We start from the raw sequence: 27,467 nt of genomic DNA, 5'->3' as shown, positions 1-27,467 counted from the left end.
AGAACAACGTCCAGTATTGGGCCCCTACTTAAACAAGATGGGTCCTACACAGAAGACAGCAAGAAAATGAGTGAGCTACTCAAGTCCCAATATGACTCAGTTTTTAGCAAGCCGCTAACCAGACTGAGAGTCGAAGATCAAAATGAATTTTTTATGAGAGCGCCACAAAATTTGGTCAACACAAGCCTATCCGATGTTATCCTGATGCCAAATGACTTCGAACAGGCGATAAATGACATGCCCATGCACTCTGCCCCAGGGCCAGAACTGCAAGAAGCCCCTATCACGAGCCTTTTCCATCCTATGGAGAGGGAGCATGGACACGCGGGTCGTCCCACAGTTACTAAAAACAACAGACATAGCCCCACTCCACAAAGGGGGCAGTAAAGCAACAGCAAAGAACTACAGACCGATAGCACTAACATCCCATATCATGAAAATCTTTGAAAGGGTCCTAAGCAAGATCACCACCCATCTAGAAACCCATCAGTTACACAACCCAGGGCAACATGGGTTTAGAACAGGTCGCTCCTGTCTGTCTCAACTATTGGATCACTACGACAAGGTCCTAAATCCACTAGAAGACAAAAAGAATGCAGATGTAATATATACAGACTTTGCAAAAGCCTTCGACAAGTGTGACCATGGCGTAATGCGTGCTAAAGGAATAACAGGAAAAGTCGGTCGATGGATCTTTAATTTCCTCACTAACAGAACACAGAGAGTAGTAGTCAACAGAGTAAAGTCCGAGGCAGCTACGGTGAAAAGCTCTGTTCCACAAGGCACAGTACTCGCTCCCACCTTGTTCCTCATCCTCATATCCGACATAGACAAGGATGTCAGCCACAGCACCGTGTCTTCCTTTGCAGATGACACCCGAATCTGCATGACAGTGTCTTCCATTGCTGACACTGCAAGGCTCCAGGCGGACATCAACCAAATCTTTCAGTGGGCTGCAGAAAACAATATGAAGTTCAACGATGAGAAATTTCAATTACTCAGATATGGTAAACACGAGGAAATTAAATCTTCATCAGAGTACAAAACAAATTCTGGCCACAAAATAGAGCGAAACACCAACGTCAAAGACCTGGGAGTGATCATGTCGGAGGATCTCACCTTCACGGACCATAACATTGTATCAATCGCATCTGCTAGAAAAATGACAGGATGGATAATGAGAACCTTCAAAACTAGGGAGGCCAAGCCCATGATGACACTCTTCAGGTCACTTGTTCTATCTAGGCTGGAATATTGCTGCACACTAACAGCACCTTTCAAGGCAGGTGATATTGCTGACCTAGAAAATGTACAGAGAACCTTCACGGCGCGCATAACGGAGATAAAACACCTCAATTACTGGGAACGTTTGAGGTTCCTAAACCTGTATTCCCTGGAACGCAGGCGGGAGAGATACATGATTATATACACCTGGAAAATCCTAGAGGGACTAGTACCGAACTTGCACACGAAAATCACTCACTACGAAAGGAAAAGACTTGGCAGACGATGCAACATCCCCCCCCAATGAAAAGCAGGGGTGTCACTAGCACGTTAAGAGACCATACAATAAGTGTCAGGGGCCCGAGACTGTTCAACTGCCTCCCAGCATACATAAGGGGGATTACCAACAGACCCCTGGCAGTCTTCAAGCTGGCACTGGACAAGCACCTCAAGTCGGTTCCTGACCAGCCGGGCTGTGGCTCGTACGTTGGTTTGCGTGCAGCCAGCAGCAACAGCCTGGCTGATCAGGCTCTGATCCACCAGGAGGCCTGGTCACAGACCGGGCCGCGGGGGCGTTGACCCCCGGAACTCTCTCCAGGTAAACTCCAGGTAGACGCCGACGGTGTCTCGAAGCCTCGCTGATCGCCGTCACCGACACAATAGAAGGTTTGCGCTGTATAGCCCTTGTGGCTTAGCGCTTCTTTTTGATTATAATAATAATAACAATAGAAGGTAACGCTGGAAACCACAAAACTTCTAAAACATTAGGATACATGATACTCAAGCAGGCAAAGCACCACCTACCCAGCAACACAGGAGTCGCATGATCTCATCGTCTACCCGTCCTCATCCCAACATGGCATTCTTCAGGTCACCATGTGTCACACCTCATTCTCCGCTTATATATACTGTATTTCAACCTCTGTGCATAATGACAGCCTTAGAAGTTCAGGGTAATAGATCGAACGAAGTTGAACTGAATCCCTAGCCATGCTGGCATCCGGGGGAATGAGGCGGCAGATGATGCGGCCAAGGCAGCTTATCTACATTTTGGGATTACTGTCCCCATCACCCTACGCCAGACCAAACTGGTGGCCGCCAGCAATGAAACTTATCGGGGAGGTCCTAGGTGATACCCCATCTCAACAGTGGTACCGAGCAACGACTCAGGAAGAACCCCTTTCATATGATAGAAGCTAGTCCAGGGGGCAGTGTACCGCCATCCATCGGCTTCGTTTGGGCTTTCCCACTGCCAAGATGATAGTAGACAAGGCAGAGGAGGAAATGTGCCAGCACTGCAAGCACGTTGTCCAGCGCCCCCTAACACACTTATCTCCTGGAGTACCAAGCTACTGAGACACTCCGCAGGCAACTAGCACTGATGTCCCTTCCCGAAGAAGACCCAGAGAGGACTGCGGCTACACTAGTATACCATGGAGTCAACGAACCAGACAAACTGTTGCCCGTGATAACGACATATCCTCCTCCTCGCTAGTGTTCACAGTTAGGAGTACATACGGCATTGTCGGTTATGAGACGCACTAGAACAGTGCTTGAGCAGCATACGTTGCAACATTGCAGAACCCTGTCTCCTTTCGGGAGCCAGAGACTGGTCATTGCAAGATTTAGTCCCGTGCCAGGACTCCTGTCTTGGCGAACATTATACATACATACATTCTGTATGTTAGAAGTGATCCAGGTCCCAGGACCGAAACGTTTTCTAATAAATATGTCATAGTAGTTTCTTCCGTGTTGTTCTAAACCAGATATTAAAATCACTAATTGTGAAAAAGATTTAATAGTTCTGGTTAGCAGTAATCTGAAACCAAAACAACACTGCATAAGTGTTCGCAATAAAGCGAATAGAATTCTTGGCTTCATATCAAGAAGTATAAATAACAGGAGTCCTCAGGTTATTCTTCAACTGCTTATATCGTTGGTTAGATTATGCTGCATAGTTCTGGCCACCGTATTATGGAATGGATATAAATGCGCTGGAAAACTTACAAAGGATGACCAAGTTGATCTCATATATCAAATCTTTCCCACGAGGATAGACTGAGAGCCCTGAATCAGCTTTCTCTAGAAAGGCGTAGAATTAGGAGAATATGAGTGAGGTGTATAAATGGAACATAGGAATAAATAAAGGAGATGCAATTAACATGGTAAAAATATCTAAGCAAGACAGGATTCGCAGCAGGAAAAAATTAAGATTTAAGAACATAAGAACATAAGAACGAAGGAACACTGCAGAAGGCCTACTGGCCCATGCGAGGCAGGTCCAAGTCTCCTACCGGCTTAAGCCAATGCACCCAACCTAGTCAGGTCAGGTCACATTGACTTAAGGGAGGAACACGGCAACCGACCTGGTAGCACAAGCTATCAGGTCTAACTCACACCCACCCACATCTACTCATGTATTTATCCAACCTATTTTTAAAGCTACACAACGTTCTAGCCTCTATAACGGTACTTGGGAGTTTGTTCCACTCATCCACAACTCTATTACCAAACCAGTACTTTCCTATATCCTTCCTGAATCTGAATTTTTCCAACTTAAAACCATTGCTGCGAGTCCTGTCTAGGCTAGATATTTTCAGCACACTATTTACATCCCCTTTATTTATTCCTGTCTTCCATTTATACACCTCAATCATATCCCCCCTAATTCTACGTCTTTCTAGAGAGTGCAGTTTCAGGGCCCTTAGTCTATCCTCATAGGGAAGGTTTCTGATACATGGGATCAACTTTGTCATCCTCCTTTGTACATTTTCCAGAGAATTTATATCCATTCTGTAATACGGTGACCAAAACTGTGCAGCATAATCTAAATGAGGCCTAACCAAGGATGTATAGAGTTGAAGAACAACCTGAGGACTCCTATTATTTATGCTTCTTGATATGAAGCCAAGGATTCTATTAGCTTTATTGCGAACACTTATGCACTGTTGTCTTGGTTTCAGATTACTGCTAACCAGAACTCCTAGAAAGGGTATAGGAAAGCACTGGTTTACTAATAGAGTTGTGGATAAGTGGAACAAACTCCCTAGTAACGTTTTTGAAGCTAAAATGTTGTGTAGTTTTAAAATAGGTTAGAGAAATACATGAGTGGGTGTGAGTTAGAAGTGACTAGCTTGGGTCAGTAGATTTGATGCAGTGCTTCTTCCTTCTTAAGTGGATGTGACTGGGAGCTTACTGGCTTGGGCCAGTAGGTGACTTGGACCTGCCTAACATGGACCAGTAGGCCTGCTTCAGTGCTCGTTTCTCCTTTCAGTTTGTGACATGTGTGGGTGCACTACTACCAAAGTTGTACAAGTCATTCCAAGATCCCTGCACAAGGTGCAGTAACTTGGACGACCCTTCCTGCTGGGCTTCAAACCTTCCATAACAGTGAAGAGTGAAGTTAAAGTGTAGGCAAATATGTGCTAATTTTGTGTGTAAAAGCTTGTGAGTTTTCCTCTTTTGAACATCAAATATTTAATGGTTGATGTATGTTATGTCAAGTATAGTAGCCATTAAATATAGTTTGTGCACGGGCAAGTTTGTCAGTATTAGTTAAAGAAACTTGCAATCATTGTAATCTATGTGATAACTGGAGAATGATTCTTCTGATAGGCTTTAAATCAGCCCTGGTGTGTCGTATAGAAAGCAAGGTTCGCATTCTTATTGGGTTGCATAAGTCTCAATTTTAGTAAATAGTGATATTGGTTTCCAGATTAACCAGGTTGTGTTGGATATGTAGACCAGATGGCCAGCAACAGCCTGGTTGACCCGGCAAGCACCAGACAAGCCTGGCTCAGGGCCGGGTAACAAGAGTAAATACAAACTTGTTGAAAATGGTATAAAATACCGACAAGTTGGTGATTAAGACACACGTGCAACAGTTGAGTTTCGCCTACACAATAGGCTTCTTCAGTCAAATACAGAGGCAGAAAGTGTGGTAGTGAAATAAAGACGATGTAATCAGTCCATCAACCTTGCAGAAAAGAAAAAGGATACGAGGTAATTATTCCCTCAGTCTTGGAGTTGGTGTTCTTCACCAACTTCAGTCGTGAGGGACTGATTACCTCATATTCTGTATATATCTACTGTCTTCCAGTTATGTAAACAAACCATACCCCGGCCGGGATTGAACCCGCGGTCAGAGAGTCTCAAAACTCCAGCCCGTCGCGTTTGTTTGCAATCCTGTCATTACGATTTCGTGAGTCAAGTTTCAGTTATGTCCAAGAATTTGTATTGATAAAGCCACTGGATGGCGAAACGTCTACAATAAAGATGCCCAAATGTTGCAATTGTGTCCAATCTTCATCTTGACTTAAATTGTTAAAAAAAAAATTGAAACCCTGGAATTCAGAGCAATTACTGCAGAATGCTTATTCTGATAGACTTCAAATTTTCAGTGTTGTTGGGCTTTAATTAAGAATGTTTACTTTCTGCTTTGAACTGTGTATATTTTTAATAGACAATTTTCTAAATAAATTGATATCCTGGCAGTAACTAGAGAATGTCTCAGTCTGCTCGGTTTTAACGCTAAATGCTGGTATATACTTACTTAAGGATAGACTAAGGGCCCTGAAACTGCACTCTCTAGAAAGACGTAGAATTAGGGGGGATATGATTGAGGTGTATAAATGGAAGACAGGAATAAATAAAGGGGATGTAAATAGTGTGCTGAAAATATCTAGCCTAGACAGGACTCGCAGCAATGGTTTTAAGTTGGAAAAATTCAGATTCAGGAAGGATATAGGAAAGTACTGGTTTGGTAATAGAGTTGTGGATGAGTGAAACAAACTCCCAAGTACCGTTATAGAGGCCAGAACGTTGTGTAGCTTTAAAAATAGGTTGGATAAATACATGAGTGGATGTGGGTGGGTGTGAGTTAGACCTGATAGCTTGTGCTACCAGGTCGGTTGCCGTGTTCCTCCCTTAAGTCAATGTGACCTGACCTGACTAGGTTGGGTGCATTGGCTTAAGCCGGTAGGAGACTTGGACCTGCCTCGCATGGGCCAGTAGGCCTTCTGCAGTGTTCCTTCGTTCTTATGTTCTTATGTTCTACTTAAGGTATTTTTACAGTTAATCTGGACTATGTAGGTGCCAATAGGATAGAAAAAAAAATATCAGATTAGATCTTAAAAACTCAAAATCAGATATTTTTAGGGTCGCGGAGAATTTTAAATATAAACAGAAATATTACAAAGGCATGTATTGAAGTTGTTTTTTATTTTCACGAATTTAATGACCTCTCCAGTGTTACATTTTTGTTGTATTTTGTGGTAGAACCAGTCATTGTTGTCAGGTACAGTGATTGATCTGGTAGAACCAGCCATTGTTGTCAGGTACAGTGATTGATCTGGTAGAACCAGCCATTGTTGTCAGGTACAGTGATTGATCTGGTAGAACCAGCCATTGTTGTCAGGTACAGTGATTGATCTGGTAGAACCAGCCATTGTTGTCAGGTACAGTGATTGATCTGGTAGAACCAGCCATTGTTGTCAGGTACAGTGATTGATCTGGTAGAACCAGCCATTGTTGTCAGGTACAGTGATTGATCTGGTAGAACCAGCCATTGTTGTCAGGTACAGTGATTGATCTGGTAGAACCAGCCATTGTTGTCAGGTACAGTGATTGATCTGGTAGAACCAGCCATTGTTGTCAGGTACAGTGATTGATCTGGTAGAACCAGCCATTGTTGTCAGGTACAGTGATTGATCTGGTAGAACCAGTCATTGTTGTCAGGTACAGTGATTGATCTGGTAGAACCAGTCATTGTTGTCAGGTACAGTGATTGATCTGGTAGAACCAGTCATTGTTGTCAGGTACAGTGATTGATCTGGTAGAACCAGTCATTGTTGTCAGGTACAGTGAGTGGTCTGGTAGAACCAGTCATTGTTGTCAGGTACAGTGAGTGGTCTGGTAGAACCAGTCATTTTTGTCAAGTACAGTGAGTGGTTTGGCAGAACCAGTCGTTGTTGTCAGGTACAGTGAGTGGTCTGGTAGAACCAGCCATTGTTGTCAGGTACAGTGATTGATCTGGTAGAACCAGTCATTGTTGTCAGGTACAGTGATTGATCTGGTAGAACCAGTCATTGTTGTCAGGTACAGTGATTGATCTGGTAGAACCAGCCATTGTTGTCAGGTACAGTGATTGATCTGGTAGAACCAGCCATTGTTGTCAGGTACAGTGATTGATCTGGTAGAACCAGTCATTGTTGTCAGGTACAGTGATTGATCTGGTAGAACCAGCCATTGTTGTCAGGTACAGTGAGTGGTCTGGTAGAACCAGTCATTGTTGTCAAGTACAGTGAGTGGTCTGGTAGAACCAGTCATTGTTGTCAAGTACAGTGAGTGGTCTGGTAGAACCAGTCATTGTTGTCAGGTACAGTGATTGATCTGGTAGAACCAGTCATTGTTGTCAGGTACAGTGAGTGGTCTGGTAGAACCAGTCATTGTTGTCAGGTACAGTGATTGATCTGGTAGAACCAGTCATTGTTGTCAAGTACAGTGAGTGGTCTGGTAGAACCAGTCATTGTTGTCAGGTACAGTGATTGATCTGGTAGAACCAGTCATTATTGTCAGGTACAGTGATCTGATCTGGTAGAACCAGTCATTATTGTCAGGTACAGTGATCTGATCTGGTAGAACCAGTCATTATTGTCAAGTACAATGATATGCTCTGGTAGAGCCAGTCATTATTGTCAGGTACAGTGATCTGATCTGGTAGAACCAGTCATTATTGTCAAGTACAATGATATGCTCTGGTAGAACCAGTCATTATTGCCAGGTACAGTGATCTGCTCTGGTAGAACCAGTCATTATTGTCAAGTACAATGATATGCTCTGGTAGAAAGGTACATCATAGTTTATACCTGGAAAATTCTAGAGGGACTGGTCCCAAATCTGCACACACAAATCACTCCCTTTGAAAGCAAAACACAAAACAGACTGTGCAACATAATCCCCAATGAAAAGCAAGGGTGCTCTGAGTACAGTGAGAAAAAAACGCATTAAGTGTCAGGGGCCCAAGGCTGTTAAACAGCCTTCCGTCATACATACAAGGGATTATAAATAGACTCCTGGCTGTTTTCAGGAGGGAACTAAATAGATACCTAAAGTCAGTACCTGATTAACCAGGCTGTGGTTCGTACGTTGGAATGCGTATGGCCAGCAGTAACAGCCTGGTTGATGAAGCCTTGATCCACCGTGAGGCCTGGTCATGGACCGGGCCGCGGGGGCGTTGACCCCCGAACAGTGCAGGTAGTTAGACTCACCGATCGCCCCCCGTCACCTCACACCACCCGTTACCCCCTACCCCCACCGATCACCCTCACTCCGTCATCCGCGGGGCGATAACTCACGAAACTGAGCACAGGTAACATACAAATTGGTTGATTTCAGGAAGGTGTGTAGAAGAAGGAAGTTGACAGTGAAGATAGTAAAGAACAAAGTTGGTAAAAAGAAGAAGTAAAGAAAGATAGAACGTGAGGTTGTAGTCTGGAGGAAGTGAATGTACTGATACATTTGGAAGTGGATGTGTTGGCAGGTGAGTCTTGGAAAGACAAGGTGAATCATACACTGAGGGAAGTAAGGTAGATTGTGCAGTGTTGAACTGTGTTTATCAGTGAGGAAAGTAAGGTAGATTTTGCAGTGTTGAATTGTGTATCAAGAACTGTGTTTATCAGTGAGGGAAGTAAGGTAGATTTTGCAGTGTTGAATTGTGTATCAAGAATTGTGTTTATCAGTGAGGAAAGTAAGGTAGATTTTGCTGTGTTGAATTGTGTATCAAGAACTGTGTTTATCAGTGAGGAAAGTAAGGTAGATTTTGCAGTGTTGAATTGTGTATCAAGAACTGTGTTTATCAGTGAGGAAAGTAAGGTAGATTTTGCAGTGTTGAATTGTGTATCAAGAACTGTGTTTATCAGTGAGGAAAGTAAGGTAGATTTTGCAGTGTTGAATTGTGTATCAAGAACTGTGTTTATCAGTGAGGGAAGTAAGGTAGATTTTGCAGTGTTGAATTGTGTATCAAGAACTGCAAATCAAGAACTGTGTTTATCAGTGAGGGAAGTAAGGTAGATTGTGCAGTGTTGAACTGTGTATCAAGAACTGCAAATCAAGAACTGTGTTTATCAGTGAGGGGAGTAAGGTAGATGGTGGAGTGTTGAAGAATGTGTATCAAGAGTGTACGAGAGTATGGCACCAGTACTTATGTTTGGATAAGAACATTGAAGGTTGTAGGGAGGAGGAGGAGGAGGAGGAGGAGGAGGAGGATTAGATTGATTTTGTTGCCGAAGCGGCTAATTTATTGTGTACCTTACATTTGTCCTGTAGAGGGTAGAGCAAGAACATATAGGTACACAAAAGGCCTAGGAACTAGGCCTTAGAAGGATTAACAGGAGTACATCTAGATTTATATCTACAGTTGGCATCTGTTGCAAGCAGATTTATGAAATTTGCTTAATATGTCTGGTATTGTATTTTCATTAATAAGATATCCTGTCATATTACACAGGTTATTATACAGCCTCTATATTCCTTAGTAAGTGGACAGTTAAGCACAGTGTTGAAAATAGTGACCACAGGGTTGACCAGGTGCTTTGCATTGATCATCATTATCATGGTGTGTGCCAAACTGCCAGAAGTAGTTGTAACCCAGCTTAAGCCTGGCTTGTACAACAACAGTCAAGAGGAGGAGGATGGACGCAGGTAGTAGGTTTGTAGCGTATAGGAATAAAATTTTTAGACGAGAGGTCATATAGATATAAGACAAAATGTAAGCGGTCAAGAAAGTCACAAGTTGAATTATGAGGAGTGTCTTACAAAGATAAGTCATCTTATTGATGGTACTGTACTGATAAACCACACATAAGTGTTGAATAATGCCATACCTTATTGTCATCGTTTCTCTCTCACAGTGGCAAAACGTTGTCAGTAAAGAATAACATTATAGTGCATTTGTATGTCATTTACCATTGTGTTAGTATTTTATGCCATTGTCTGCAGTGATATTGCTACTGAAATGACTTGATATAATGTGTGCTGAAGGCGGAGATTACTGCAGGAAGGATACGATAGTGATGGTGGGCGGACAGAAGGTGACAACTGAAGAATTCTTAACATGTGGACCAACCACCATCACCACAACACCACCATACTTTACCGGAAGAATTTTTTATCAGTTCTTTGGACACTCATCCGGCGACTTCATAAGCTGGTTATGACGTCGCCAGCTGAGCTCTTCTCTCTATTGGCTGTTCAGAGTTGAATGATGATGTCACGACTTTCAGTGAGGATCTCATGGCTGCTTGTGATTGGCTGTGGTGGTGGTGTCGTCACCACTACTTCTGACATCATCAGTGACGCTATGAACACATTTGGAAAGAGTGCGGGTTGCCGCCTTCTGAGAAGCTACTGAGTAATGTCCCGAGATTTTGTATGACTGCTGTGAAAATATTTTGTTGCATTGGTGTTTATGGTGTGTGTTTAATGGGTAATATAGTGTGAGTGAGAGAAGTGATGGTGTATGTGGGGGGGTGTACGCAGGGACAGGGGGCCTGGTTTATGAGGGGGCGGCAGCAGGGGCAGCGGGGGGGGGAGGGGTTGTGTTGGCGGGTGTGAGGCATCACCTTCACTACTACTACACCACCAGTGTCACTTGGGTATCCTCTTTGGTCACTATTGCTTGTCTTCCGTCCACCCTCCCTCACTTCTCATGCAGTGTTGTGTGTTCAACAAGTGCCTCCCTACATCTATTTGAAGTGTGTACACCTGCCTGAAGTATCTGTACACTGCTTCATGTATAGTGGTAGTAGTGTGAGCGTTCTACCACAATTTGTACACACTATTTTCAACAGTGAAGTCACTCTTATGTTTTCGTTTTCTTCAACACACGACAACAGTAAGTTTTAACTCTACATGTCTTCAGTTATGATGTAAATGCTTTAAACACACAAGTTGAACAATGGGACACGTGTGCAATATTTGGGAATCTTTATTGTGGAGTAAAGATTCCCCAATGTTGACTATTGTGGAGTAGAGATTCCCCAGTGTTGACTATTGTGGAGTAAAGATTCCCCAATGTTGACTATTGTGGAGTAGAGATTCCCTAGTGTTGACTATTGTGGAGTAGAGATTCCCTAATGTTGACTATTGTGGAGTAAAGATTCCCTAATGTTGACTATTTTGGAGTAAAGATTCCCCAGTGTTGACTATTTTGGAGTAAAGATTCCCCAGTGTTGACTATTGTGAAGTAAAGATTCCCCAGTGTTGACTATTGTGGAGTAAAGATTCCCCAGTGTTGACTATTGTGGAGTAAAGATTCCCTAATGTTGACTATTGTGGAGTAAAGATTCCCTAATGTTGACTATTGTGGAGTAAAGATTCCCCAGTGTTGACTATTTTGGAGTAAAGATTCCCCAGTGTTGACTATTTTGGAGTAAAGATTCCCCAGTGTTGACTATTGTGGAGTAAAGATTCCCCAGTGTTGACTATTGTGGAGTAAAGATTCCCCAGTGTTGACTATTGTGGAGTAAAGATTCCCCAGTGTTGACTATTGTGGAGTAAAGATTCCCTAGTGTTGACTATTGTGGAGTAAAGATTCCCTAGTGTTGACTATTGTGGAGTAAAGATTCCCTAATGTTGACTATTGTGGAGTAAAGATTCCCTAATGTTGACTATTGTGGAGTAAAGATTCCCTAATGTTGACTATTGTGGAGTAAAGATTCCCTAATGTTGACTATTTTGGAGTAAAGATTCCCCAGTGTTGACTATTTTGGAGTAAAGATTCCCCAGTGTTGACTATTGTGGAGTAAAGATTCCCTAATGTTGACTATTGTGGAGTAAAGATTCCCCAGTGTTGACTATTGTGGAGTAAAGATTCCCCAGTGTTGACTATTGTGGAGTAAAGATTCCCTAATGTTGACTATTGTGGAGTAAAGATTCCCCAGTGTTGACTATTGTGGAGTAAAGATTCCCCAGTGTTGACTATTGTGGAGTAAAGATTCCCCAGTGTTGACTATTGTGGAGTAAAGATTCCCCAGTGTTGACTATTGTGGAGTAAAGATTCCCCAGTGTTGTCTATTGTGGAGTAAAGATTCCCTAATGTTGACTATTGTGGAGTAAAGATTCCCCAGTGTTGACTATTGTGGAGTAAAGATTCCCTAATGTTGACTATTGTGGAGTAAAGATTCCCTAGTGTTGACTATTGTGGAGTAAAGATTCCCTAGTGTTGACTATTGTGGAGTAAAGATTCCCTAGTGTTGACTATTGTGGAGTAAAGATTCCCTAGTGTTGACTATTGTGGAGTAAAGATTCCCTAATGTTGACTATTGTGGAGTAAAGATTCCCTAATGTTGACTATTGTGGAGTAAAGATTCCCCAGTGTTGACTATTGTGGAGTAAAGATTCCCCAGTGTTGACTATTGTGGAGTAAAGATTCCCTAATGTTGACTATTGTGGAGTAAAGATTCCCCAGTGTTGACTATTGTGGAGTAAAGATTCCCTAGTGTTGACTATTGTGGAGTAAAGATTCCCTAGTGTTGACTATTGTGGAGTAAAGATTCCCTAATGTTGACTTGTGGAGTAAAGATTCCCTAGTGTTGACTATTGTGGAGTAAAGATTCCCCAGTGTTGACTATTGTGGAGTAAAGATTCTCCAGTGTTGACTATTGTGGAGTAAAGATTCCCTAGTGTTGACTATTGTGGAGTAAAGATTCCCTAATGTTGACTATTGTGGAGTAAAGATTCCCTAGTGTTGACTATTGTGGAGTAAAGATTCCCTAATGTTGACTATTTTGGAGTAAAGATTCCCTAATGTTGACTATTGTGGAGTAAAGATTCCCTAATGTTGACTATTGTGGAGTAAAGATTCCCCAGTGTTGTACAAGTGTGTCATTCTTCACGTCTTCCATCAGAGGATCACTGCAGTAGACCTACTACCCCACGCTAGGCACCTCCTGCTTACACCTGTTCATTCTCACCCGTATTGTCCCATAACTTGTTTTTAAATCTACTCAGATGTGATACTTTATTGTGCTTTCGATAGTCTTTCTAAATAAAAAATTATCCAGCTTGAATCCATTATTGTCTTAGGTAGATATTTTCAATGATTTAGAAAGACATGTATAAACCAAAGTTTCTACTAATATATATATATATATATATATATATATATATATATATATATATATATATATATATATATATATATAATATATATATATATATATATATATATATATATATATATATATATATATATATATATATATATATATATATATATATATATATATATATATATATATATATATATATATATATATATATATATATATATATATATATATATATATATATATATATATATATATATATATATATATATATATATATATATATATATATATATATATATATATATATATATATATATATATATATATATATATATATATATATATATATATATATATATATATATATATATATATATATATATATATATATATATATATATATATATATATATATATATATATATATATATATATATATATATTTGTTGTGCCGAATAGGTAAAACTGGTCAATTAGCACGAACTCATTTAAAATTAAGTCATTTCTAAAATTTTCTCTTATACGTTTAAAAATATATACTTTTTTTAATTTATAAGAACACGAGAATTGAGGAACACTGCAAAAGGCCTACTGGCCCATACAAGGCAGTTCCTTATCAGAACCACCACTACCCAAAGCTTCCTAAGAATTTAGTTCCGTAGCCATGACACCAATCAAACCCAGCCCCTTCCACTCATATACAGTATTTGTCCAGTCTCTTTTTAAATCCACCCAAGGTCCTAGCCTCTATCACCCTACTCGGAAGATTGTTCCACGCATCTACAACTCTGTTCGAAAACCAGTACTTACCTATGTCCTTTCTAAATCTAAATTTATCCAACTTAAATCCATTATTTCTGGTTCTTACCTGGTTCGACATCCTCAGTACTTTATTAATATCTCCCCTGTTTGTGCCCATCATCCATATATACTCTTCAGTGATATCTCCCCTCATTCTACGTCTCTCCAGAGAGTGAAGATTCAAGGCTCTAAGTCTATCTTCATACTGAAAATTCCTTATACAGTAAATCATTTTGTGTTCTCTAATGAGTCTATATCCATCCTGTAGTAAGGAGACCAACACTGAGCGGCATAATCCAAGTGAGGCCTCACTAGTGATGTATTGAGCTGTAAAATAAGTTTTGAACTTCTGTTACTTATACTTCTTGAAATAAATCTAGTGCATAATATGTTAGTCTTATTGCGCACACTTAGGCGCTGCTGTCTTGGCTTTAGATTTCTGCTTACCATGACTCCCAAGTCTTTTTCACATTCTGTATGATCAAGCTCTACTTTACCTTGTTTATAACTTCGAGGGTTATTTTCATTACCAAGGACTAGGACTTTACACTTGTCCACGTTGAACTTTATCTGCCACTTTTCAGACCAAGACATTAATTTGTCCAAATCCTTCTGGAGTTCACTGGTATCCTCCTCAGAATGAATCATACGGCTTATTTTTGCACCAGCAAATTTGTTCATGTCACTTGTAATTCCATGATCAAGGTCATTGATATGAATTATAAACAACAACGGGCCTAAAACTGATCCTTCCAGAACGCCACTAGTGACTAATCCCCATTCAGATTTGACCCCTTAATGGAAGCTCTGGTTTCTATTGGTAAGCCATGACTCTATCCATGCTAGAACGTTCTTAACTTCCTGTACCATGAGCTGATGAGATTAAGACACATGAGCTACTACTTTAAGAGTCTTATGTGAGGTACTTTATCGAAGGCTTTACTGAAATCCAAATAAACAATATCATATTCTTTTTCACTGTCTACTGCCTCGAATGTTTAATTGAAGAGCAGTAAATTTGTCAGGCAGGAACGACCTCTCGTGAACCCAAGCTCAGATTCATTAATCAAATTATGCTCTTCAAGGTGACTTTTAATAATAGCTATAAAAGATTCTGTTAATTTGCCTACTATAGACATCAGGCTTATTGGACGGTAATTTGATGGAATGGACTTATCCCCCGGGGATTCCCCCGATTTGAATATAGGAACTACATTAGGTGTCTTTAACGTCTCGAGATGGACGCATTAAACACACTCGTTAATGGCTGGCTAAGTTCCATCTTGCATTGTTTAAGTACCCTGGAAAACAACTCGTCGGGTCTCGGGGACTTATTTAGTTTTAATTTATGTATCTGATAACCATGTCCCTCGTGACAGTAAAGTTAGTTAATTTGAATTCTTCAGGAATTGAATGATTGTTAATTTCTGGAATCTCATTTACGTCTTGTGTGAAGATTGTCAAAAAATAATCATTAAATAGAGAACACATTTCCAGTTCGTTATCCGTCAGCTTCTCATTCCCAATATTCAGAGGTCCTACTTTTTCCCTCACCTTCGTCCTATACACTTGAAAGAACCCTTTTGGATTAGTCTTTGATTCATTAGCAACTCTAATTTCATAGTCACGTTTAGCCTTTCTAATCACCTTTTTTACTTCTCTTTTAAACTAAACATATTGGTCAGTAAGGTTAACCTCTCCTCTTTTGATGCCCCTATAAATTCCTCTTTTCTCCCCTAATAGATGCTTTAGCCTCCTGTTAACCCATTTGGGATCGTTATTATTTGATCTAATATCTCTCTGGGGAATCTATATACTCTGAGCACGTTGTACATTATTAAGAAAAAAATCATAAACGCAGATCCCTTCGTAAAGTATGATCATCGTCAATAAAATCATTAGCTAGATTACCCCAATCGAGATTAGACAGCTGTTCCCTAAGCCCAGTATAATCGGCAGAACGAAAATCAGGGACTTTTACCGTATTATCCTTATTCTCGCACTCCCAGGTAATATTAAAGGTAATGGATCTGTGATCACTTGGTCCAAAGCTCTTCAGCGATCTCCAGATTATTTACGAGTGTTTATTTGACAAGACTAGGTTGAGCAAATTATTACCTCTGGTAGGCTCTGTTAAACACTGTCTCAGAAAACAGCCCTGAACTACTTCCATAAAATCACTGGGCTCCAGATTACCAGTCAAAGAAGTCCAGTCAATTTGACTAAAGTTAAAATCCCCTACTATCACTACAATATTGTGTCTAGAAGCCCTAACAGTTTCGTCCAGAGAAGTCTCCCCTCTATCGTGATTCAAGCCTGGAGATCGGTATATTACATCTAGAATTAGTTTTTCTTGACCTAGAAACTTTACCCAAACAGATTCTGTTTCTGATCCATATATTTTTATACCTGTTTTTATGCAACAATTTACACTTTCTCGTACATATAATGCAACTCCACCCCCTTTCCCGTTATATCTATCTACACGGAATAACTTAAACTTTTGAATATGACACTCGGCAATCATATCCTGACAATGCAATGACATCAAAGTTCCCAGCACGTGCTACCAAACGTAATTCATTAATTTTATTTTTGGTGCTTCGACAGTAAGTATAAAATACATAATTTTTTTTTCTTTTGAACATTTTTCCTATTCAGCTTTTCTTTTACACAATTTGTTACTATTACCCTGTGTTACTCGATGATATCAAAGCCTAAATCAATATTTCGACACTCATTATTTTCCATTCCTAAACTCATACCTCTAACAAATCCTAGTTTAAAGCCCTAACAGCATCCTCAACTGAGCTAGTGAGAAAACCCACACCTGCCCTGGATAAGTGAACCCCATCCTTGGCAAACATGTCATTTCGGCCATAGTGGTGGGTCAGTTGTTAGTGAATGGTATTTCGGCCATAGTGGTGGGTCAGTTGTTAGTGAATGGTATTTCGGCCATAGTGGTGGGTCAGTTGTTAGTGAATGGTATTTCGGCCATAGTGGTGGGTCAATTGTTAGTGAATGGTATTTCGGCCATAGTGGTGGGTCAGTTGTTAGTGAATGGTATTTCGGCCATAGTGGTGGGTCAGTTGTTAGTGAATGGTACTCCATTATCCTGACAGTGTTTGTCCAGCCAGCAATTTATACCATTCGCTTTGGACAGTCATTAATTTCCTGCACCCCTTCTTGGCAAAATGCCACATATAACAGGTCTCCCTTCTTTCTAATAATGTCTGTTGCTGCCATATAGTACCTTCTAACTTAAATCCTCACTTCTGTGCTTACCTACATCATTACCTCCAGCACTGAGGCAGATAATAGGATTGATCCCATTACCATACATGTTGTCAAGTCGGCTAACAATATCCTCCATCCCAGCCCCAGGGAAGCACACCCTGTCTCCTACTCCTATACTTTAAGCAGAAGGCCCTAGTCATGTACCTAAACTGACTGTCCCCAACGAGCACAGTATTCTTTCCTTCTTTGTTTCTTCATTTCGACATTCCCAGTAGTCAGCTCACATTCGTGTGGGAGCACAGAGAAAGAGTTTGAAGTTTCCACAGCAGTCTCTTGCTTCTTCACCATTTCTGCCTCTCTATTCGCCCTCTTGATTTTCAACTTTGTACCATGCTGTCCGGCCACTGCCCAGGTTCCTTTCTTGACCTGAGGACTCACAACGGGAGGACTATGAATCCTCGTTTTCCTCTATCAATCGCCGTATCTCAAGCTTAGCCACCCTTAGTTCCTCCTTAAGCTGGTAAAGTTGCTCAGTGGAGGGCATCTTGGTTCAGTCCACAGAGTTCACTAGACACGTCTTGTTAATGTAAAAATTAATAATTTTGTACCAAAAGAACCTTAAACTTACCTAACCTTATTATAACATGCACAATTTAATTTAGCCTAATCCAACTAAATATATTTTTGATAAGTTACAATAATAAACACAATGAAATATATTTTTTTCGTTAGGTTCAGAATGATTTTTGCGAAATTGCATACACAAATTTTCGCTTGCCTTATTCGGCAACAAGAGCATTGCTATTTAAGCCAAAATCGCAAGTTTTACCTACTCGGCACAATGTATAATATAGGTACCACCTCTAGAACTGGACTGGGGACCCTCATCCTCAGACAAAAGAATACTCTTTTTCATTCGTATATTAAAGCACACCCTTCCCAATTTTACGTTTTTTTTTTTACGATCATAAGTTCTTTCATTTTTTTTAAATCTAGTAACCAGAACGTCTAAGCCTTTTTTTCGCATTAGGTTTGTCAAAAATGTTTATTCGTTATTCGTGCTTCATTGACAGTGGGAGGCCTGGTCGTGGACCGGGCCGTGGAGCGTTGACCCTCAGCGGTCCCTTACAGGTCCGTCTCATATCCAACCTCCCCAACATTCTCCACCTGACTCTCCATCCTATAAATACTCATGTACTATTCACCCAGGTAGATCTGTTTGTTGATAAATTAGACACATGTGCAACTCTTGGGTATCTTTATTGAGGAAACGTTTCGCCACAGTGGCTTCATCAGTCCATACGTAGGAGAAACTTGAAGAACAGGAGGAGAATGAGGTAATCAGTCCCTCAACCTTGAGTCGATGTGTTCAGTCCATCAATCTTGAATAGATTGATGAACTGAACACATCGACTCAAGGTTGAGGGACTGATTACCTCATTCTCCTCCTGTTCTTCAAGTTTCTCCTACGTATGGACTGATGAAGCCACTGTGGCGAAACGTTTCCTCAATAAAGATACCCAAGAGTTGCACATGTGTCTAATTTATCAACATGTCGGTTCTTTGAACCATTCATCTACAAAGATCTGTTTGTGACTTGACAAAGCCCACTGTGTGGGCGAAACGTTGTCAATAAAGGATCGCATTATATTGCTTTTGTTTATTTTCCCATCTTGTCGGTATTTTATACCTATTACTTCCATGTTAAAAGTTAACCTCCTGTACTATGAGCTGCCACATTTCTTAGGAGTCTTTTGTGAGGTTCTCTCTCGAAGGCTTTACTGAAATCCAAATAAAGAAGATATTCTTTATCATTGTCTACTGCGTCAACTGCTTTATGGAAGAATGTCAGTAAATTTGTTAGGCAGGGACGACGTCTCGTGAATCTATGCAGAGATTCATTAAACAAATTATTCTCGTCAAGGTGACTTCTAATATCAACTATAAGTGTAATAATCTTGGTAGAATTACCGACAATATGTTAGGTAAAATGTAAAGTAAAAGGACACAAGTGCAACTAATGTGACATTTTATTGTTGCAACGTTTCGCTCTCCAGGAGCTTTGTCAAGCCGTTAGCTAACAGCTTGACAAAGCTCCTGGAGAGCGAAACGTTGCCACAATAAAATGTCACATTAGTTGCACTTATGTCCTTTTACTTTACATATTGTCGGTAATTCTACCAACATTATCACTATGTTAGGTAAAAAGGACACATGTGCAACTAATGTGACATTTTGAACATTAAAATGGTATAAAATACCGACAGGTTGTTAGGTAAGACACATATGTGGTGAATGGTTTTGAAAACCGACAAGTTGAAGAATTGAGACACTTATGCAACACATGGGAATCTTTATTGAAGAAACGTTTCGCCACACAGTGGCTTCATCAGTCCAATACAAAGTAGAAATGGGTAAGGAGAGTAGAAGTATGAGGTAATCAGTCCCTCAACCTGGATTCGATGTGTTCAGTCCATCACTCTTGTAGTAAGTGCAGCATAGGGCCAGAGAGGTGGCTTATATACTGCGGTGAGATGAGTTGAAGCAGGAGGAGGCGGGATCTTAGTGGGACCTGCCACTAATGTAAGTAGGTCATCGTCCAAAGGTTTGGGCAAGCGTTGAAGTCTTTGTACCAAGATTCCATGATGTTGCAGTGTCTGACAGATGTGGTGAATGGTTTTGCCCAAACCTTTGGACGATGACCTACTTACATTAGTGGCAGGTCCCACTAAGATCCCGCCTCCTCCTGCTTCAACTCATCTCACCGCAGTATATAAGCCACCTCTCTGGCCCTATGCTGCACTTACTACAAGAGTGATGGACTGAACACATCGAATCCAGGTTGAGGGACTGATTACCTCATACTTCTACTCTCCTTACCCATTTCTACTTTGTATTGGACTGATGAAGCCACTGTGTGGCGAAACGTTTCTTCAATAAAGATTCCCATGTGTTGCATAAGTGTCTCAATTCTTCAAGACACATATGCAACAGTTAGGTATCTTTATTATGAAACGTTTCGCCTACACAGTAGGCTTCTTCGGTCAAGTACAGAAAAGTTGATGGAAGCAGAAGATACTTGAAGACGATGTAATCAGTCCATCACCCTTAAAGTTTTGAGGTGGTCAGTCCCTCAGTCTGGAGAAGAGCATTGTTCCATAGTATGAAACAATATGGAGAAGAAGTGACAGGATGGAGCTTTTTATAGCGTCAAGAGGTGAGACGTAGGCCACTAGGAGAGGTAAGAACTCAGATGTTGAGAGGTCAGGTCCCTCTCAAATCCAGACTGAGGGACTGACCACCTCAAAACTTTAAGGGTGATGGACTGATTACATCGCCTTCAAGTATCTTCTGCTTCTATCAACTTTTCTGTACTTGACCGAAGAAGCCTACTGTGTAGGCGAAACGTTTCATAATAAAGATACCTAACTGTTGCATATGTGTCTTACCTAACAATAATGTGACATTTTATTGTAGCAGCGTTTCGCTCTCCAGGAGCACTGTCAAACCATACTGGATTCTATAAGTGATTCTAATAATTTGCCTACTATAGATGTCAAACGTCAGATCAACCCCGAGGCCTGGTCATGGACCGGGCCGCGGGGGCGTTGATCCCCGGAATAACCTCCAGGTAACCAGTTTGATTACCATGTCCCTAGTGACTGTGATGTTATATAATTTGTTATCGTCAGGCCCACTATAAAACTTAATTACTGAAATATCGTTTGTCTTGTGAGAAAACCAAGAGGAAATAATTATTAAAAATCGAGCACATTTCATTCTCTTTGTCGGTAAGCTGTCCAGAGTTAGTTTTAAGAAGACCTAACTTTTCTGTAACCTTTGTTCTATACCTAGAAAAAAAAAAGCCTTTTAAGTTTTTCGAATTCTTAGAAACTTTAATAATTTTCATAGTGTCGTTTAGCTTTTCTTGTCCTTATTTTTTAAACGTCCCTCTTAATGTGAGTATATTGATTCATGAGATGACCCTCACCTCTTTTGATATGCATATAAATAACTTTCTTTTGCCCTAAAAGATGTTTGAGCCTATTGCTTATCCATTTCGGATTGTTTATATTCGATCTCAATTCTCAAAATAGAATAGATGTTCTTTGGCAGCGTGTATAGTGTTTAGAAAACTGTCATATTGATAGCTTTCTTCGTTACCCCAGTCCACACATGATAGGTGTTCTCTAAACCCGTTGTAATCTGCTAAGCGAAATTCTGGGACTATTATTGAATTATCCCGACTATCATACTTCTGTTCAGTACTAAAGCTAATCGATTTGTGGTCGCTCGCACGAAGTTCCTCTGTAATCTCAAGATTATTCACAAGGGTATCCTTGTTAGCCAGAACCAAATCAAGCAGGTTATTTTCCCTCGTTGGCTCTGTCATAGACTGCTCCAAATAACAATGTTGAACTACCTCCAGGAAGTCATTTGACTCGAGATTCCCAATCAAGGAATTTCAATCGATTTGACCAAAGTTAGTCTCCTAGAATTACTACGTTATCGTGCCTCGTGGCCATAACAGTTCTTTCCCAGCGTAGTCTCTCTTCGTAGCTATCCAAGTTCGGGGGACGGTATATCACGCCAAAAAATTATTTTTTTCACGCCCTTCTGGAAATTCTCGGAGCCTGGCCCATGGCCGGGCTCCGAGAGTAGTAAAACTCGAAACTCATCAAATGTATGGACTGTGTGTGTTCTTTCAGTCCTTGTATTCTCTTTTATGCAGCAATTCAAGTGTTTTCTGACACACATTGCCACCTCACCACCTTTCTCGTTTGTGAGGTGAGTCTGTCTTCCCCTGTACCTAGCAGGGCATGACTCACGAAATCGTAATGACACGATTGCAAACAAACCATACCACGGGCAGGGTTAGAACCCGCGATCAGAGAGTCCTAAAACTCCAGATCGACGCAGTAGCCACTGGGCCAACTGGCTACAAGAAGATTCGTCCAACTAGGTATATTTATACATGTAGGACATGTAGCGAGGTGAGTCTGTCTCCACCTGTACCCAGCGAGTTTTTAGTTTTCTTCCTCAAGAGTAAATTTCATGGTTGGCTCATACCCACTCATGTATTTGTCTAACCCATTTTTAAAGCTAACCAAGGTTTTCGCTTCATTGACGCTTCTCAGGAGTTTGTTCCACTCATAAGCCAGTCATTGGCTTCATTAGTCCAATACAGAGAATGGTGAATGAGAAGTATTGAAGTAATGAGTCCTCCAGCCTGGAGATGATGCATTCAGTCTATCATATAATAATACAGCATATGCGCAGAGAAGGGGCTTATATACTGCAGAGGCGCGAGGTGAAGTAGTTGGAGGCAGCGTCACCAGTGGACAAAATTCGTTAGTAGAAGAATATCATGTCTATAAGTTAGACAAACGTTGAAGAATTCCTTGTATCAAGATTACAAGATGTTGCCGTGTCTGACGGTCTGAGGGACTTATTATTTCAAACTACTCATCTTCCACTGCTCTCTGCATTGGACTGATGAAGCCATTGGCTGGCAAAGCATTTCCACAGTAAAGATACCCAAGTGTTGCAGAAGTGTCTCATTCTTCACTTATGATCCTGACAAGTTCGGTGTTAATATGCAAACGTTTAGGCACGACGACATAAACAAGGATGGAGGAGGACTGGTAAAACAATGGTAGCGCATACTGACAGTATGTAAATAACACACAATGTGGGTTATGACATTTTATTATGACGTTCCGTGTACCAGGGACTTTGATGTGTAACACCTGAGTATCTCTATTATGAAGACATTTCAATAATCAGTGGCTTTATCAATTCAGTACAGGGGTTATTTGGAGGTGTTGAAACTGGAGAGAGAAATCAAGGTAATCAATCCCTTAGCCGAGGTGGTGTTCACTACAGAAGTCTTTATTAAACACCACTACTGTAGTGAACACCTTCATCTAAGATGAGGGGACCGATTACTTGTCTTCTGCTGTCTCCAGTTTTATAACCTCCAAATAACGTTCGTATTGAATTGATCATGTAACTGGCTGGCGAAACGTCTTCATAAAAACAATAACCAGATGTTGTACACGTCTTATTCATTATCTTGTCGGTATTGTATACCATGACTGATACCATACCAAGGACTTCATCAGTTTACACAGAGAACAAGACATGGATATTTATACGGAGTAAATATAATAATGATATACAATACTGTGTGTGTGCTTGTGTGTGTGTTTGCATGTGTATTTGTGTACTCATATATGTGCAAGACAGGTATACAATATGTGTGTGTGTGTGTGTGTGTGTGTTTACTCACCTATTTGTACTCACCTATTTGTGTTTGCACGGGTCAAGTCCTAGCTCCTGGCCCCGCCTCTTCACCGGTTGCTATTGGGTCCTCTCTCTCCCCACTCCATGAGCTTTATCATACCACGTCTTAAAACTATGTATGGTTCCTGCCTCCACTACATCACTTTCTAGGCTATTCCACTGCCTGACAACTCTGACTGAAGAAATACTTCCTAATATCTCTCTGACTCATCTGTGTCTTCAACTTCCAATTGTGACCTCTTGTTTCTGTGCCCCCTCACTGGAACATCCTGTCTTTGTCTACCTTGTCTATTCTGTGCAGTATTTTATATGTCGTTATCATGTCTCCCCTGACCCTCCTGTCCTCTAGTGTCGTCAGGCCGATTTCCCTTAACCTTTCTTCATAAGACATTCTCCTTAGCTCTGGAACTAACCTTGTCGCAAACCTTTGCACTTTCTCTAGTTTCTTGATGTGCTTTATCAAGTGCGGGTTCCAAACTGGTGCCGCATACTCCAATATGGGCCTAACGTACACGGTGTACAGTGTCTTGAACGATTCCTTATTAAGGTATCGGAACGCTGTTCTCAGGTTTGCCAGGCGCCCATATGCTGCAGCAGTTACCTGGTTCATGTGTGCTTCCGGAGACATGCTCGGTGTTATACTCACTCCAAGATCTTTCTCCTTGAGCGAGGTTTGCAGTCTTTGGCCACCTAGCCTATACTCTGTCTGCGGTCTTCTTTGCCCTTCCTCTATCTTCATGACTTTGCATTTGGCAGGATTAAATTCGAGAAGCCAGTTGCTGGACCAGGTGTCCAGTCTGTCCAGGTCTCTTTGAAGTCCTGCCCGGTCCTCATCTGATTTAATTCTCCTCATTAACTTCACATCGTCTGCGAACAGGGACACTTCTGAGTCTAACCCTTCCATCATGTCAGTCACATATACCAAAAATAGCACTGGTCCTAGGACCGACCCCTGTGGGACCCCGCTCGTCACAGGTGCCCATTGTGGTACATCATTATGTACCATGACTCGTTGTTGCCTCCCTATCAGGTATTCTCTGATCCATTGCAGTGCCCTTCCTGTTATATGAGCCTGATCCTCTAGCTTCTGCACTAATCTCTTGTGAGGAACTGTGTCAAAGGCCTTCTTGCAGTCCAAGAAGATGCAATCAACCCACCCCTCTCTCTTGTGTCTTCTGTTACTTTACTATAAAACTCCAGAAGGTTTGTGACACAGGATTTTCCTTCCATGAATCCATGCTGGTTGGCGTTTATACTCTTGTTCCGTTCCAGGTGCTCCACCACTCTCCTCCTGATACTCTTCTCCATAACTTTGCATACTATACACATCAGTGACACAGGTCTATAGTTTAGTGCCTCTTTTCTGTCTCCTTTTTTTAAAAATGGGAACTACATTTACCATCTTCCATACCTCAGGTAGTTGCCCAGTTTCCAGTGACGTGTTGAAGATTGTGGTAAGTGGCACACACAACATATCCGCTCCCTCTCTAAGGACCCACGGGGAGATGCTGTCTGGTCCCATTGCCTTTGAGGTATTGATGTCCCTTAGCAGTTTCTTCACCTCCTCCTCATCTTTATGTATGTCATCCAACACTTGTTGGTATATTCCTTGCTGGTGTCTCCATCTGGTCTGTCCCCTGAGAGGCCTTCCTGTCTCCACTGTAAATACTTTCTTAAATCTCATGTTGAGCTCCTCACATACCTCTTGATCGTTTCTTGTGAGTTCTCCACCTTCTTTCCTCAGCCTTATCACCTGGTCTTTGACTGTTGTCTTCCTCCTAATGTGGCTATACAGCAGTTTCGGGTCAGACTTGACTTTCGATGCTATGTCGTTTAAAAACGTACTGTCGCTGGGCCTCCCTCCTTATCTGTGCGTACTTGTTTCTGGCTCTCCTACTAATCTCCTTATTTTCCTGGGTCCTTTGCCTCCTGTACCTTTTCCATTCTCTGGTGCACTTAGTTTTTGCCTCCCTACACCTTCGGGTGAACCAAGGACTCGCTTTGGTCTTCCTATTATTTCTGTTTCCCTTGGGAACAAACCTTTCCTCTGCCTCCTTGCACTTTGTTGCTACATATTCCATCATCTCGTTTACTGATTTTCCTACCAGATCTCTGTCCCACTGAACCTCCTGCAGGAAGTTCCTCATACCTGTGTAGTCCCCCCTTTTGTAGTTTGGCTTTTCCCATTCAGTTCCTGTTTCCTTCTCCACTTGTAACTCTACTATATAATCAAAACTCAGAACCACGTGATCGCTAGCTCCAAGTGGCCTCTCGTAAGTGATGTCCTCAATGTCCGAACTGCTCAGGGTGAACACAAGATCCAGTCTTGCTGGCTCATCCTCCCCTCTCTCTCTGGTAGTGTCCCTGACATGTTGATGCATGGGTTTTCAAGTACCACATCCATCATCTTGGCTCTTCATGTTTCGGGACCCCCATGTGGCTCCAGGTTTTCCCAGTCGATCTCCCTGTGGTTGAAATCGCTCATTACCAGTAACTTTGCTCTGCTCGAGTGAGCTCTTCTTGCCACTTCAGCCAGTGTGTCCACCATCGCCCTGTTGTTTTCTTCGTACTCCTCTCTTGGCCTCCTGCAGTTCTGTGGTGGGTTATACATCACTCCAATGACTATGTTCTCCAGACTGAATTGTACCTACTATGTAGTCTCTTTCTCCAATCACGTCCATGCCTTCCATTTCCTCAAATCCCCATCGGTTTATGAGCAGTGCAACTCCCCCCCCCCTCTACTCCTATCTTTTCTCAGGATCTGATATCCCGGTGGGAAGATTGCATCTGTTGTTGTCTCAGCGAGTTTTGTTTCTGTGACTGCTATGATGTCTGGGGATTTCTCACTGATTCTTTCGTGCCACTCCTCATGTTTATTCGTTATTCCGTCCGCGTTTGTGTACCAAACTTTCAGCTTCTTTTCTATCACTGTGGTCCTGCAAGAATATTGGGGTTGGGGGAGCAGGAGCCTTGGTGGGGGCCTATGTTGGGCTGTGGTGTAGGTGGGGTTTGTGATGATGGGGGTGGGGTCAGAATGCCCATAAGGGACGGCTGTTGAGATGAGGTTTGTGATGTGGGTGTTGCTGGAAGAGGGAACAGTGAGTGGGTTGTGGTTTGGGTTGCTCAGTTGCGTTGGGATTGTCGCGGTTGTGTGTGTGTGTGTGTGTGTGTGTGTGTGTGTGTGTGTACTCACCTAATTGTGGTTGCAGGGGTCGAGACTCAGCTCCTGGCCCCGCCTCTTCACTGATCGCTACTGGATCCTCTCTCTCTCTCTGCTTCCTGAGCTTTGTCATACCTCTTCTTAAAACTATGTATGGTTCCTGCCTCCACTACTTCACTTGCTAGGCTATTCCACTTGCTGACAACTCTATGACCGAAGAAATACTTCCTAACGTCCCTGTGACTCGTCTGAGTCTTCAGCTTCCAGTTGTGACCCCTTGTCCCTGTGTCCCCTCTCTGGAACATCCTATCTCTGTCCACCTTGTCTATTCCCCGCAGTATCTTGTATGTCGTTATCATGTCTCCTCTGACCCTTCTGTCCTCCAGTGTCGTCAGTCCGATTTCCCTTAACCTTTCCTCGTACGACATTCCCTTGAGCTCTGGGACTAGCCTTGTTGCAAACCTTTGTACTTTCTCTAACTTCTTGACGTGCTTGACCAGGTGTGGGTTCCAGACTGGTGCTGCATACTCCAGTATGGGCCTAACATACACAGTGTACAGTGTCTTGAACGATTCCTTATTAAGGTATCGGAACGCTATTCTCAGGTTTGCCAGGCGCCCGTATGCTGC

The 27,467-nt window shown here is 41.6% G+C and overlaps 1 protein-coding gene across 5 annotated transcripts in view; it reads left to right on the top strand.

The window, feature by feature from the left end:
- Positions 1-27,467, top strand: part of LOC128692826 (phosphatidylinositol 4-kinase beta fwd) — a 652,994-nt gene that overhangs the window by 478,878 nt on the left and 146,649 nt on the right. The window contains exon 1 of one of the 5 annotated variants that reach the window (XM_070092188.1): positions 10,871-11,116. The exons of the other annotated variants lie outside the window; for them this stretch is intronic. The gene's annotated coding sequence lies outside the window, so the exon portion shown is untranslated. Of the gene's footprint in view, positions 1-10,870; positions 11,117-27,467 lie in introns of those variants that run through there. 5 annotated transcript variants of the gene reach the window in all.

Source organism: Cherax quadricarinatus, chromosome 38, assembly GCF_038502225.1.
Source record: "Cherax quadricarinatus isolate ZL_2023a chromosome 38, ASM3850222v1, whole genome shotgun sequence".
Classification (NCBI taxonomy): domain Eukaryota; kingdom Metazoa; phylum Arthropoda; class Malacostraca; order Decapoda; family Parastacidae; genus Cherax; species Cherax quadricarinatus.
This window is presented reverse-complemented; position numbering and strand designations above follow the sequence as displayed.